Source organism: Danio rerio, chromosome 18, assembly GCF_049306965.1.
Source record: "Danio rerio strain Tuebingen ecotype United States chromosome 18, GRCz12tu, whole genome shotgun sequence".
NCBI classification, from domain to species: Eukaryota; Metazoa; Chordata; class Actinopteri; order Cypriniformes; family Danionidae; genus Danio; species Danio rerio.
The window spans coordinates 31,967,677-31,980,200 of record NC_133193.1 but is presented as its reverse complement, the minus strand read 5'-3'; the positions used below and the strand labels follow the sequence as shown (position 1 = coordinate 31,980,200).

The 12,524-nt window shown below is 37.7% G+C and overlaps 1 protein-coding gene and 1 long non-coding RNA gene across 13 annotated transcripts in view; both read right to left on the bottom strand.

The window, feature by feature from the left end:
- The window catches only part of gse1b (Gse1 coiled-coil protein b), a 321,762-nt gene that overhangs the window by 53,708 nt on the left and 255,530 nt on the right, over positions 1-12,524 (bottom strand). For 5 of the 12 annotated variants that reach the window (XR_012393753.1, XR_012393752.1, XM_073929385.1 and 2 more), the window contains exon 1: positions 3,183-3,292. The exons of the other annotated variants lie outside the window; for them this stretch is intronic. The gene's annotated coding sequence lies outside the window, so the exon portion shown is untranslated. Of the gene's footprint in view, positions 1-3,182; positions 3,293-12,524 lie in introns of those variants that run through there. 12 annotated transcript variants of the gene reach the window in all.
- LOC141378853 (uncharacterized) lies at positions 7,613-10,991 on the bottom strand. Its single transcript, XR_012394370.1, has 2 exons — positions 8,785-10,991; positions 7,613-8,504 (listed from the first exon to the last, which is right to left on the bottom strand). It is a non-coding gene; the product is annotated as an uncharacterized lncRNA (long non-coding RNA).

The following is a 12,524-nucleotide window of genomic DNA, read 5'->3' as shown; positions in this document are numbered from 1 at the left end:
AGTTTTTAGGAGCTGTCGCAGAATTAATGAGTTGAAGCTTGAATTAAATTAAAATCAGCTTGAAGCTTGAATTGAATTGTAAATCAGATCAAAATCGCAATATCTGTCAAAAAATAATAAATAAATAAATAAATAAATCGCACTGTCCTACATAATAGTCTAAATCAGTATACATGTTACAAGCCTACTTAGCACAGTATTTGGTTACGTCGGACATTGCACAGACATTGCACATCTTGTGAACAATAAAGATTGCAGCACACAATCTGTCTCCATAAGCCAAAAACTAAAGTTTTGCAGACTACAAGACAACACAGACTCAAGCGTAATTAATAATTTTAAGGCTGGTTTACACTTCTGCGTAGAGTAAACGGTGTCACCCATGGTGACAACCTTGCAGCCATGCATTTATAATTCTGCGTGCTGTTTGTGTTGCTCTGCAATAACATTTTCGAAACGCTAGCTGGCAGTAGGTTTAAATGTTTCTCCATGTGGTGTTTATTCACCGGTTTTCGTTTTTTCAGAACGCTACAAGTAGCTAAAACTTGCTCATTCAGAGACGGGAACTGGTGGACATACAGTAACTTTAATTATAAGATAAACACAAAACAAAAGTCTCCATCTGAAGCTCCCTTACAAGTCTTGTAAGCACTCACTCTATTGGGCTTGCGGCTCTCAGCACTACCCACACTCATCACAGTTACCCAAGCTGCCCAATCACAGAGCTTGTGCTATGCGTCATTGCAATGCGTAGTTAATTTTTTGAGAGGTGTCCATCAGCGTTGACGCAGAAGTATAAGTCAGCCATTAACAGTAGTTTTTAAAAGGTTTTGGCTTTAGTTGATCCGATACAGCAAAGCTTTTTTACGAAAAGCCAAAACGTGTAGAAAAATACACATGTTCGTGTGGACAGGGCCTGACTCTATTTTTTGATTACCTCTGATAGTAATAGAAAATAAACGAGTACAAAACAATTTAGACCACTTTTACGCATTTTAAGCATCAGTCTCTTGTAACTGACAAAAAATTATTATAGGCAAATGCAAGCAGACATGGTGTTTAAAATGGCTGTGCAGGCTTGTTGGAGAAGACCAGGAGCGAGACTGGACAACCAGGAATTATTTTATTTCTTATTTCAGATTTAGTGAAGTCATTTGTAACTTATAAAAGAAGTATCATCTGGTTAGAGTAACTCTACATTATTTACAATAATATACTAATAATATTATTTTTATTCATTAACAGTCATAAATACATTGGTCTGTAGTGCAAACAGTTTATCGTTTTCGGTGTCAATTGCGTCTTCTGGTGTGTCGTCTTCTAGTTATTTAACTACAGAGGCTAACTGAACCAGTCTTGCACATTTTACAGAAAACAGCTTACTCCTAAGTAGCACAATAAGGTAAATATTCGAAGGTCTCAGCTGCTATAATGAATGGCTTTTACGAGCATCCCATTTTCTAGATACTGTATCGGCCACAAAATCATTTCGTGCACAGACATGGAGGGTAGTGTGCTAAGAGATCACAGGACACGGGTGAAAGCGCTTGTATGGTTCCATGAGGATAAAGGCTAAGCACTGCATGAATAAAGAAGCAAGAAGGAGGGGACGAGGGTTCGAGAGGGCAGCAGGGGGTGTCTGTGAGCTTTTCAGCGGGGGTTTGCCCTCTGAAACAGCCCACAGCAGACAGGTGCTTTACGACATGTTGACACAGCTGCTCTGCCACTTCCTGTTGATCCTTCTCAACAAGAGCGTCCATCGACAAGCGTGAGGACCCCCACGCAGGCACAAGAGAATATCATCCCAATTATTTCACAAAACCCAATGGCCATAAGGAAACGTCCCGGCAGGAAAACGCCTGTGGATCTTGCAGACATCTCATCAAGAGAGCTACTCTGAAACACTGCTCCATGCCCTTTCACACAGCCATCAGCGTAAGGTCACAGCTTCGAGAGATAGTCAAATGTGAGTTTAGAAAAGGCAAATGTGCTGTGCCTCTTCTGGAGTAGAACTATGGAAACACATGCAAACTCTAGGGTGTGTTAGCGACCACTCCAACTGGAAGTCTTTTCAAGGATTTGCTTGTGATGAGGACATGCAAAACTGGGTCAGCCTTTTTCTTTAGGCACTGAATGTAAACACCAGAGATTACAGCAGCAGGCTTAATTACTTTTACAAGATCCACAGCTGCCTTTTACTGCCGACAAACTGTCACCACACTCAGAAAGTGACAAGCTGCGTTATGACAACACAGTGCGTTTATTAGGCATTTGGAAAAAGAAATAAATAAAATCAGGCTCAGGTTTCCACAAACAACTAAGCCTTTCTACCAATTAAGTACTGCTGTAAAAATTCTGCTGGGACATTTAATAAACAAAAACAGATAAAGGAACCAGGATGCTTTTCAGGAACATTGTTACAATATGTAAATGAATGAACTCGATGACAAAGCTGTGTTTGACCATGAGAGCAGTGTCTAATCTCTATCACAGCGCACACATATCTGACATGAATACAGAGCAAAATTATGAGATCATAACTATATATCAGGTAAAAGTCCATGTGTACATTCTGTTTAATGCTTTTGGCCACTATATATTTTGACAGATATAAAGCAAGCCTTCTAAATCGCAATCTCACAACAAAACCTATATATTAGTCAACAGAACACTTAATGCATTATTAGTGTTAATAAGCTTACTGCTAATATGATGATGAGTATGCCAATGAAGAACCATGCGAGTTGTTTTTAAATCTTGTCAACTCTCAACCATTTTGGAACATAACAGTAGAATCGTCAGTCGCTGACTCATGACGCCCTATACTGCTGCTGACTAGATAGGGAGCTGACAAGGATTTGAGAACCAGTCCTGGTTATGACTCGTAATAATAGCTTCTCTAACACATATGATTATGTTCAGAAAGAATACAGCCAGCTAAACCCCATTAGTAGAATAAATGTTTATTTGTGAGCGTGATAAAAGCAAACACGCGCGCACACATTTAACAATACACACAAGCGCGCCAGCGCACACACAATACACACGCACGCTCTCGATGAGCGCTGACTCTTTATACTGCGACGGTTCCTTCTCTCTCTCTCCTTTATAAAGCCACTCTCTGGACTATCTTTAGTTATAAGCTCTTCAATAATAAATAAATAAACACACAGTCTTCTCACCTGTAAAGAGAGGTAAATCCTATTTCCGTCTTATAAATGGAAAGGAGACGCGTTTATCCATCGTATCACAGCGCTCGCCAGTACATTGTTGACACACTCGTCGACGGAGAGCCGAGCGGAGCCGGTGAGGGGAGGAGCTTCCTGTCTGATGTGGGCAGGACCTACGTGAGGAGTTTCCCGCCTCGGGGGAGCAACGTAACCAATCCTCCTACATCGAGTTTGGTGCGTGACCGCATGCTACGCAGCTACGTCAGAGTGACTAAATTGATATTCATGAGATAACACTTCAGCAGCACAGTGAGGGGAAGGGGGAGGGGTAACGAGCACCTGCTCTCAGGGACCGGGCGGACCCCACATTAAGTGGCAGTGTTTCGAAGAATATTCTCGTCGTGCAAAATATGACACAAATCAAAAGCAGGACAAAAATATACCTAAGGTCAACCATGTACAAGTATATGAATACAAAATAATCTACACTGCATGTAATAACACACATAAATTTGCACCATATGTATACAAAATGACGACAAAATGACTTCCTGTGAAGTTTTCTAAAAACAATGTATTTGTATTGTGTAGGCTTCACACAAATGAATATGATTGAAAGTGAGATTCGGTGAAATGAGCAGCAGGGGGCAGCACATCCTCTTCCCCACCAGGGACTCGTAGACACTGCCAGGTTACAGCATTTTCAAACACACATTTCCTCATATCAAAGACACTAATTCAATAAAGGAACTTTAGGAATTAGCGTGTCAGGTCTGGCATTAAAATATGTTTTTACTAATAAAAATATAGATATATACATTGATATTAAAATTACTCATTTTTGTTGTTCTTAAGATATTGGAGCAGCATTAAACTTTAAAAAAACTAGCACAGAAATAAACGTTTGAATGTTGTGGCATATGCTTTTATGTTTCTGATGGGCCATGCCCTACCACTTTTCTTTCTTTTTGCAAGTGGATTAGCGTGGAAAAATGTGAGGTTTTCTTTCTGTGACTTTTCAGAGAGACACCCACTTCTAAAGCAACTTGACCAGCACTTCCCTGGGATCTGAGCCAGGGGAGCGTAAGAGGCACCCTTACTCTTGTCAAAACATTAGAACACTCTCCTGAGCACCAGATCCTCTGTGTGAGTGTGTGTGTGTAAACACAACATGTCAACTCGCCCATCTATCTGAAAAGCCTTTAGCCTCAGTGTCACCAAGGAGACCGGGTTGAGCTGACGGCATAATCCTGAGAAATATGGCGTGCAATCTTACGGCTTTAATCTTCTATCTCCATGCCTGCAGGGACGGCCGCACCAACTTTCAAATGCATTCAGTACAAATGGCTAATTACCAGGTCCAGATGGATTCTTTAGACTTTTTCGCACATTTTCTGTGCTGATATTTAAAAGAAAAATTGTGGAATGTATTTAAATGCAGTAAAACATGTTTTTAAGTTCACTTGATTGTGCTGAAAAACCCTTTCTTTTATTCTACAGCACAACTTCTACATTGTTACCTAAATGGACACGCTTGATTTTACAATTTATTTTTTTTACATTTAATTTTTACAAAAAAAATTCAATTTCAACAATTAAAATACCTGTCTCAAGAGCTTGCATTTTTTCCAGTCCCCTCTCCTCTTTTCTGCTTTTTAACAACAGCAAAAGTGATGAAGACTTTTTTTCTTTTTCACTGTACTGTAGGTTGGTATAGTATCTGTTTACACCTGGTATGAAGATGTGTTTCAATCAATTGGGTCAAAAGTAGAGAACAGAGATCCGTCACTGATTACACCTGACATTGAAATGTTTTGGTGACTGAAATTGCAGCTTCAAATGTGCCTTTTAGCATATAATTAAATGACAAACAGCATATTATAAATATAATACAAACAATAACACATCCACAAACCTGCTTATCATAAATAAAATGCTCCAGTTACAATACATGACAGCTGCTACTGAAGAAAAATGTGCAAGAAGGCTATTTTTCCAAAATATCTAATTTGCTGTCAAATACTGAATTTTTATGTAAAGGAAAAATTTTAAAATAAATCTGTAAAATTTAGACAATATCAACACTTTTTTTCTCACATCACTTCATTCATTCAATTTCTTTTAGCTTAGTCCCTTTATTAATCTGGGGTCGCCAAAGTGGAATGAACCGCCAACATATCCAGTACATGTTTTACGCAGCGGATGCCCTTCCAGCTACAACCCATCTCTGGGAAACATCCATACACACTCATTCACATTCATACACTACGGACAATTTAGCCTACCCAATTCACCTGTACCCCATGTCTTAGAACTGTGGGGGAATCCGGAGCACCCAGAGGAAACCCACACGAACGTGGGGAGAACATGCAAACTCCACATAGAAACACCAACTGACCCAGCCGAGGCTCGGATCAGCGACCTTCTTGCTGTGAGGTGACAACACTACCTACTGCACCACTGCATCGCCATTTACTCTGTTCATTAGGGCAAAAAAGTTAAACTGCTAAATGATTAATACATTTTTAAATAAATGCTTTCTTTTTGTATGTAGTTTCTAATTAATTTTTTACTCCAGTCATTATTGTTTTTATTACTATTATTATTATTATTATTATTATTATTATTATTACAGTGATATCTGAAGGATCATGTGACTCTGAAGACTGGAGTAATGAAGCAAAAAATTAATCTTTAAAATCACCAGAATAAATTATTAAATTAAACGATGAACTATGTTTGAACAGTTTTTTTTATAGTGCAATAACATTTCACAATTTTACAATTTGTGCTGTATTTTTGATGAAATAAATGCGACCCTAGTAAGCAGGATAAGCCTATTTTAAAACATTTAAAAATTGTACTGACTCTATAAACCTTTGACCTGTAGGCTACTGTATTTTTTGTGAGTGTAGATGAAATGAAATAGAGAGCTACACCAATCATTTCTACTCTAATGTTTGTGGCTGGTGAGATTTGCTTTTTAGAATGTTTCACCGTCAAACTAAAGTACAAAATATTGACAGCAAAGTTGAAACATCATGTCTTCTAAAGTTTATTGAGGTCAGTTGGCAAAGAATAATTGCTATTTTGAGGTTGTTTAAACACTACTAAGCATATGAGTCCATTGCTACAACAAAAATGATCCTATGGTTGCGTCAAGCTCAACATGATTTAGCCTACATTTAGACCTGTGTTTAGCACTGCCCACTTGTGACCAAACAAAAACACAAATTAGTAGCAGCTATAAAAAGAACCATAGAGAAATGTAAGTGGGTATCTTAAAGCCTCGCAGTTTGAAGCCTAATGTAGCGAGTCTACTGATGCCACGTCGCCCTGGTCACAAATTCTCTGCCTCGCTACACTAAGTAATGTGTAAGAACAGTAAGTCCAGGTCAGTGCAAAGCATTTACCCCTGATGACAACAGCCTATACACTTGACTAAGATGTGACATATGGAATGCTGTTTCCGGGTCCAAGCTGCTACTCATTTGAATTGAGAAAATATTTGTTTATGGCCATTTTTACTCATATTACACATCTCATAATGCCACGATTGTACAGTATATACAGTTTTTGGACTTGCTCCATCCCAGACACCAATATAACCATTTATTATAAACAATACAATACAATACAATACAATACAATACAATACAATACAATACAATAAAGTATTGTATTATTGTATTATATTTTATATATATAAAAAAATCACTTATGTCCATCTGATAATAGGCATACACTGTTAATGTCCTGTCAAATCTACAGTAACTTACTGGCAGCAGTTACCTGTAATTTACTGTAAATCAGTTACAGCAAAAAAAAAAAAAAAAACTGCATTTACATGCAGCACATTTATCTTGCTGTAAATGCATTTACAGAAGTTTCCTGTAAATATAGTCATTTTCACAATGCAACTTAAAAATACCATAACATACCACATGACTCTCCTACATACAACTCATAATACAGGTAAATACTGTGTAATTTACAAAAAAAATCAGTGCAGGCATACTGTAAATATAGTGATCCTGATTTTTTGAAAGTCCCTTTAACAAGCCAATGCTTTATTTCTTTTGTTATACATCAGCATTTGAATCTGTCACAAAGTGTATCTGTAATCTGAATTGTAATTCTTGTGTACTAGTCATGTAACAGCGTTCTGTGTGTTCCATAAATGCTTAATCCAACATGTCCAGTTACACGGCATCAAAAGCCACCGTGGAGAGAAAGAGAGGTCATAATGAACGTGCAAGAAGGCTAATTCATTATGGCATTAAACATTCATGACCTGAAAGATGCTGTGAGGATGTTTTCCAAAAACACACATTTGCATTTCCTAGTCCACAGCGTAAAGTGGAGTTCAGCTCAGCCTGGGGTCTAATGTGTCGAAATCTCCCCACCACACATCCTGTAATTTAGATCCCTCTGTCTCTCTCTTTCTCTCTCTCTCTCTCTCTCTCTCTCTCTCTCTCTCTCTCTCTCTCTCTCTCTCTCTCTCTCTCTCTCTCTTTCTCTCTCTCTCTTTCTCTCTCTCTCTCTCTCTCTTTCTCTCTCTCTCTCTCTCTTTCTCTCTCTCTCTTTCTCTTTCTCTCTCTCTCTCTCTCTCTCTCTCTCTCTCTCTCTCTCTCTCTCTCTCTCTCTCTCTCTCTCTCTCTCTCTCTCTCTGGCCTGGGGCAGCTTTCTCTTAATTTAATAAAGGGCTTAAGCTTCAACCCGCTTTTGAAGGATCTTACTGCTATTAAATTCATTACAATATATCACCCACTGGAGACAAGGCTGTGGGCAGCGAGTGGGCCCTGAATAAATGAATGAATTAATGAACAACTCTGAAGAAATAGAGGATGTCTGCTTCTGTTCCACCTTGTTCCAGAACCCTCACGCCAGATATACATGAAGTTCAAAACGCACCTTCAATTGGTCTAATCACTAAAGTAAAATCAAATTATCTTGCACTTATATATAGAGTTCTAACTACATACATTTAGCATTCACTACAAGCTTAACGCTGATTTTAAACGTATAGTCAAGACCATCAATTTTACAGGGAGGTAGTACTATTTTTAACCATGGGTTATTAGGTGCTGTATTTCAACTGACATTTCAATATATAAATATGAAAAGTAGACTACCAAGTTAATAACTCATAACCATACTTTTATTGATTTTCCTTTGGCTTAATCTCTGTTTCAGAGGTCGCCACAGTGGAATGAACCACCAAAAATTTTAGCATAAGTTTTACCAACCACTTCAAATGTTTTCACTGGAATGAAATGGCATTATTAGTGGTTATCAGCTGATATATGGGCCACTTGGGGCCTTCTGCACCTACTAGTAGAGTGGTAAACTACTATCATCCATCCACATGGTTAATCAGCTATATAGTAGAGGAGGCTCCAGATTCAGATCTGTTTGTACATTACTGTGACGGTTGGGTTAAGGGTTGGGTTAGGGGTAGACATTAATAAAATACATTTAATACATTTAATAATGATATAAATAATTCTTGTTAATGTCCGGCCGCAGTTATCTATAGCGGATAAACCATGTGGATGGATGATAAGTGCCTTCTGAACATACTAGTAGGTGCAGAAGGCCCTTACTGCCCCACATCTATCAGCAAATAATCACTGATAACGGCCATTCAATCAAGTGATAATATTCAAATCGACTGAGTTTTAAGCAGAAAATCCTTTACGGCCCTTCCACAACCTAGTATTGGGAAACACCCATACACACTCATTCACACACACACTCATACACTACAGACAACTTAGTCTATTCGAAACTTACATGAACATGGGGAGAATATGCAAACTCCACACAGAAATGCCAACTAGCCTAGCCAGGAGTCAAACCAGCGACCTTCTTGCTGTGAGGCAACATGTTGGTGACATATGTAATACTGTTACCGGATCCAAGCCACCACTCATTTGAGTTGAGAAATCATTCGTTTATGATCACTTTTAATTCATATCACACACAAACGTTTATAATTACCACTTTATAAGTCTCGCCATACAGTTGAATAGAGCTCTTGGACCCGGAAGCCGCTTCTCGTGACGTCACACTTAACAAGCGGATATGTACCTCTGAGGTATTAATATGGACCTTTTGGATGCAGCCTTTATGATGACAGCTGAGATTGCATCACTCAGCGATGCATTGTAAGACATAATGCACTCAATGGAGTGAGTGACATCACTGTGTTAAGGGTTAGGGGTGGGGTTAGGTGAGCGCATTAAAAAGCATTGGATGCAGCTCAGATCTGATTGCACCAGGTCTGCATTCAGACCACTCTCAACAAATTTGTTCCTTTTGAACAGGCACCACCTCAGTGACAGCTTGCGTACCTTTATTTCTGAGAGTGCAAAGTAACAACAAATTAACCTTGTCAAAATAGCCATACTTTAACGATGGTATTTGCAGTCAAACTTTGGTTATACTAATGATATTTAATATGGTTACTGCACTAATCTTATGTTTAATACACTAATACACCTAATGGTTACATTATAACAAAAAATGGTTGATTCTCATTAGGACTAGGATTAAATCTTTACTCCTACTCGTAGCTCACCTTGTATTTTTAGTTCAGGTATAGAAAGATTAAGGGGAAGATCACAAAACCTTTGTGAAGCCCATTCACACCAAAAATTTATTAATAAAAAGATATGTTAATAACTACACTGTAAAATTAAATTAGTACACCTTACTTTAAAAAGTCATGTGAGACAGAAAAGGTATTAGATATTACAGTGTACATTAGCATTTACACTCATGGATGATAACTGTCTGTTCATTATGAGAACACACTAAAAGGAAAAGTCCACTCAAAAATAAAAATGACCTTGTTATTTACTCTCCCTCACGTGGTTTTTAAACCTTTATGAGTTTCTTTCTTCTGTGGAACACAAAATAAGATATTTTGAAGAATGCTGGTGGTCATTGACCTTAATCAATGGGTCACAGCGATTTTTCATTTTTCAAAATATCTTCTTTTGTGTTCCACAGATGGGCCATCAGATCGATTGAACAGAAAAGTGAGTAAATTATGATTGAATTTTTATATTTGGGTGAACTGTCCCTTTAAGTGAACTTGAACCCCAGCTGCTAGAAATAAGGCGTAAAAATTAAACGTTCAAAATCAAAAGTCGACAGAGCAGTGATCAAGGTCCCATAATGCAATTCACACCTGTAAATAATTGGAAAGACTTCGGAATCACACAATTCTGAAACTGTTAATTAACAAATATTTTTTTACAGTGTAATCTCTCCAAAGTCAGCAATTGTCAGAGACAACATCAGCTAAAATCCTTATCATGCACATTTTTAACATTATGTTTAAAAGCTTTGAAGAGAGGTATGCAAAATGATAGATTTCTGTCTGTCTATTCGAGCCGATGAGCAGATGTGTGATGTAACACTGCGTCAACACCAGGCCTGTCGCAACAGCTTGAGGCTGTCTACACTGTACACGTCAACTTAATAGAATGGTGCATTCCTTCACTGTCTGTGTCTTGAAGATTTAATTTAGACGTTTAATGATTATGTTTTGAAATCTGTTGGTTTTGGTAGTTTCTGACCAATAAGAGTGATTTCTTAATAATAACAACAACATGATTGATGGGGTGCATGGATTAATGCACAAACATACTCTACTAAATATTATCTTCACATTTTTATTGTTAGATTCTTTCAGTAATATTTTTACACATTATAGTTTCAATTGTTGTATGAGTGTGAATAAGTGTGTATGGATGTTTCCCAGAGATGGGTTGCAGCTGGAAAGGCATCTTTCAGGCATTTGTCTGCGATTTCTCAAATTCGGTTGGCGAGTAAAAATCAGGACTAAAATCATGCAGTCTGGGCATTAGGGTTATATTACAGTATAGTTCCGCGACTCCCAAACCCTCTACCCTTTCGTGCATGACACCTCACCCGCCTCGGGTAACATGCCAGATCTATTACCCCGATCTGTTCCGGGACCTCAAAATTCACAAATTAAGCACTGGTTCCTAGTATCATTCATTCATTCATTTTAGTTTCAGCTTAGTTCTTTTATTAATCTGGGGTCGCCACAGCGGAATGAACCGCCAACTTATCCAGCATATGTTTTACGCAGCGGATGCCCTTCCAACTGCAACCCATCTCTGGGAAATACCCATACACAATACAGACAATTTAGCTTTACCCAATTCACTTATATCACATGTTTTTGCACTTGTGGGGGAAACTGGAGAACCCGAATAAAAAAAGCTAAGGCTCAAACCAAGCTCAAAGCCGGGTCTCAAACCAAACTCCTGCTGTAAGGCGATTGTGCTACCCACTGCGTCACCGTGCTGCCCCCATTCCTAGTATCATTGATATAAAAATAGTCATTTTTCATTTTCCAGTGGTCTTATAATACTCTGCAACCACAGAAGACTCAAGCTTTAATTAGGAAAATGATCATTTTTGCATTTTTGAACAAAATGCTAATGGTCAAATCTGATTTAATTTATTATGCTAAGCTAATCTAAAAGTGACCCCATCAGAACAAGAAATGGGCTAAAAAGAATCAAAAATTGGTTCAAGTCTTGACTTTGTCAAGACTTGTAAAATAAAAATTTTTCAAAAAAAGGTGGAGGGTTCCTTTAACTTGCTTACTGTCAGCATAATGTCTGTTGGGCAACCATCAAAATAAAGTGCTAACAGATATTAAGCAGAAAATCTACAGTTTATTTATTCATTCATTATTTTTTTCTGCTTAGTCTCTTTATTAATCTGGGGTCACCACAGTGTAATGAACCACCAACTTATTGACCATATGTTCTACGCAGTGGATGCCCTTCCAGCCGCAGCCCATCACTGGGAAACCCAGCCGAGGCTCAAACCAGCGACCTTCTTGCTATGACGCAATTGTACCACCGTGACACCCTACAATTCATTTAATGACTGTAAAATAGAGCTGCAAAATGATAAAGCCATGATGTCCTAAGGATATCATCAAAATTAAAGTATTTTTACTAAAATTGACAATAAAAAAGTACAACAAATCTTTAGTACAATATAAAAAAACTGTTTTAACAATGAGGGACTACTGCAATAAAAAAAAGCACTTATTATTTATAATTAATTATAATAAACACACATAAAGAATATATAAATGTACAATATATAAACATAGAATAAACAAATGATAATTTATACATGTAATCTACAAAGGGAACAAAATAACATTTAAAATGGGCTGTTCATATACACAAACTTCCAGTTATCCTGTACCCATTTAATTGTGTTCAAATAAAGCTACAAATACTTTTGCAATTGTTACATTTAAAACAGCCTTTACTGCACACCCTTATATTT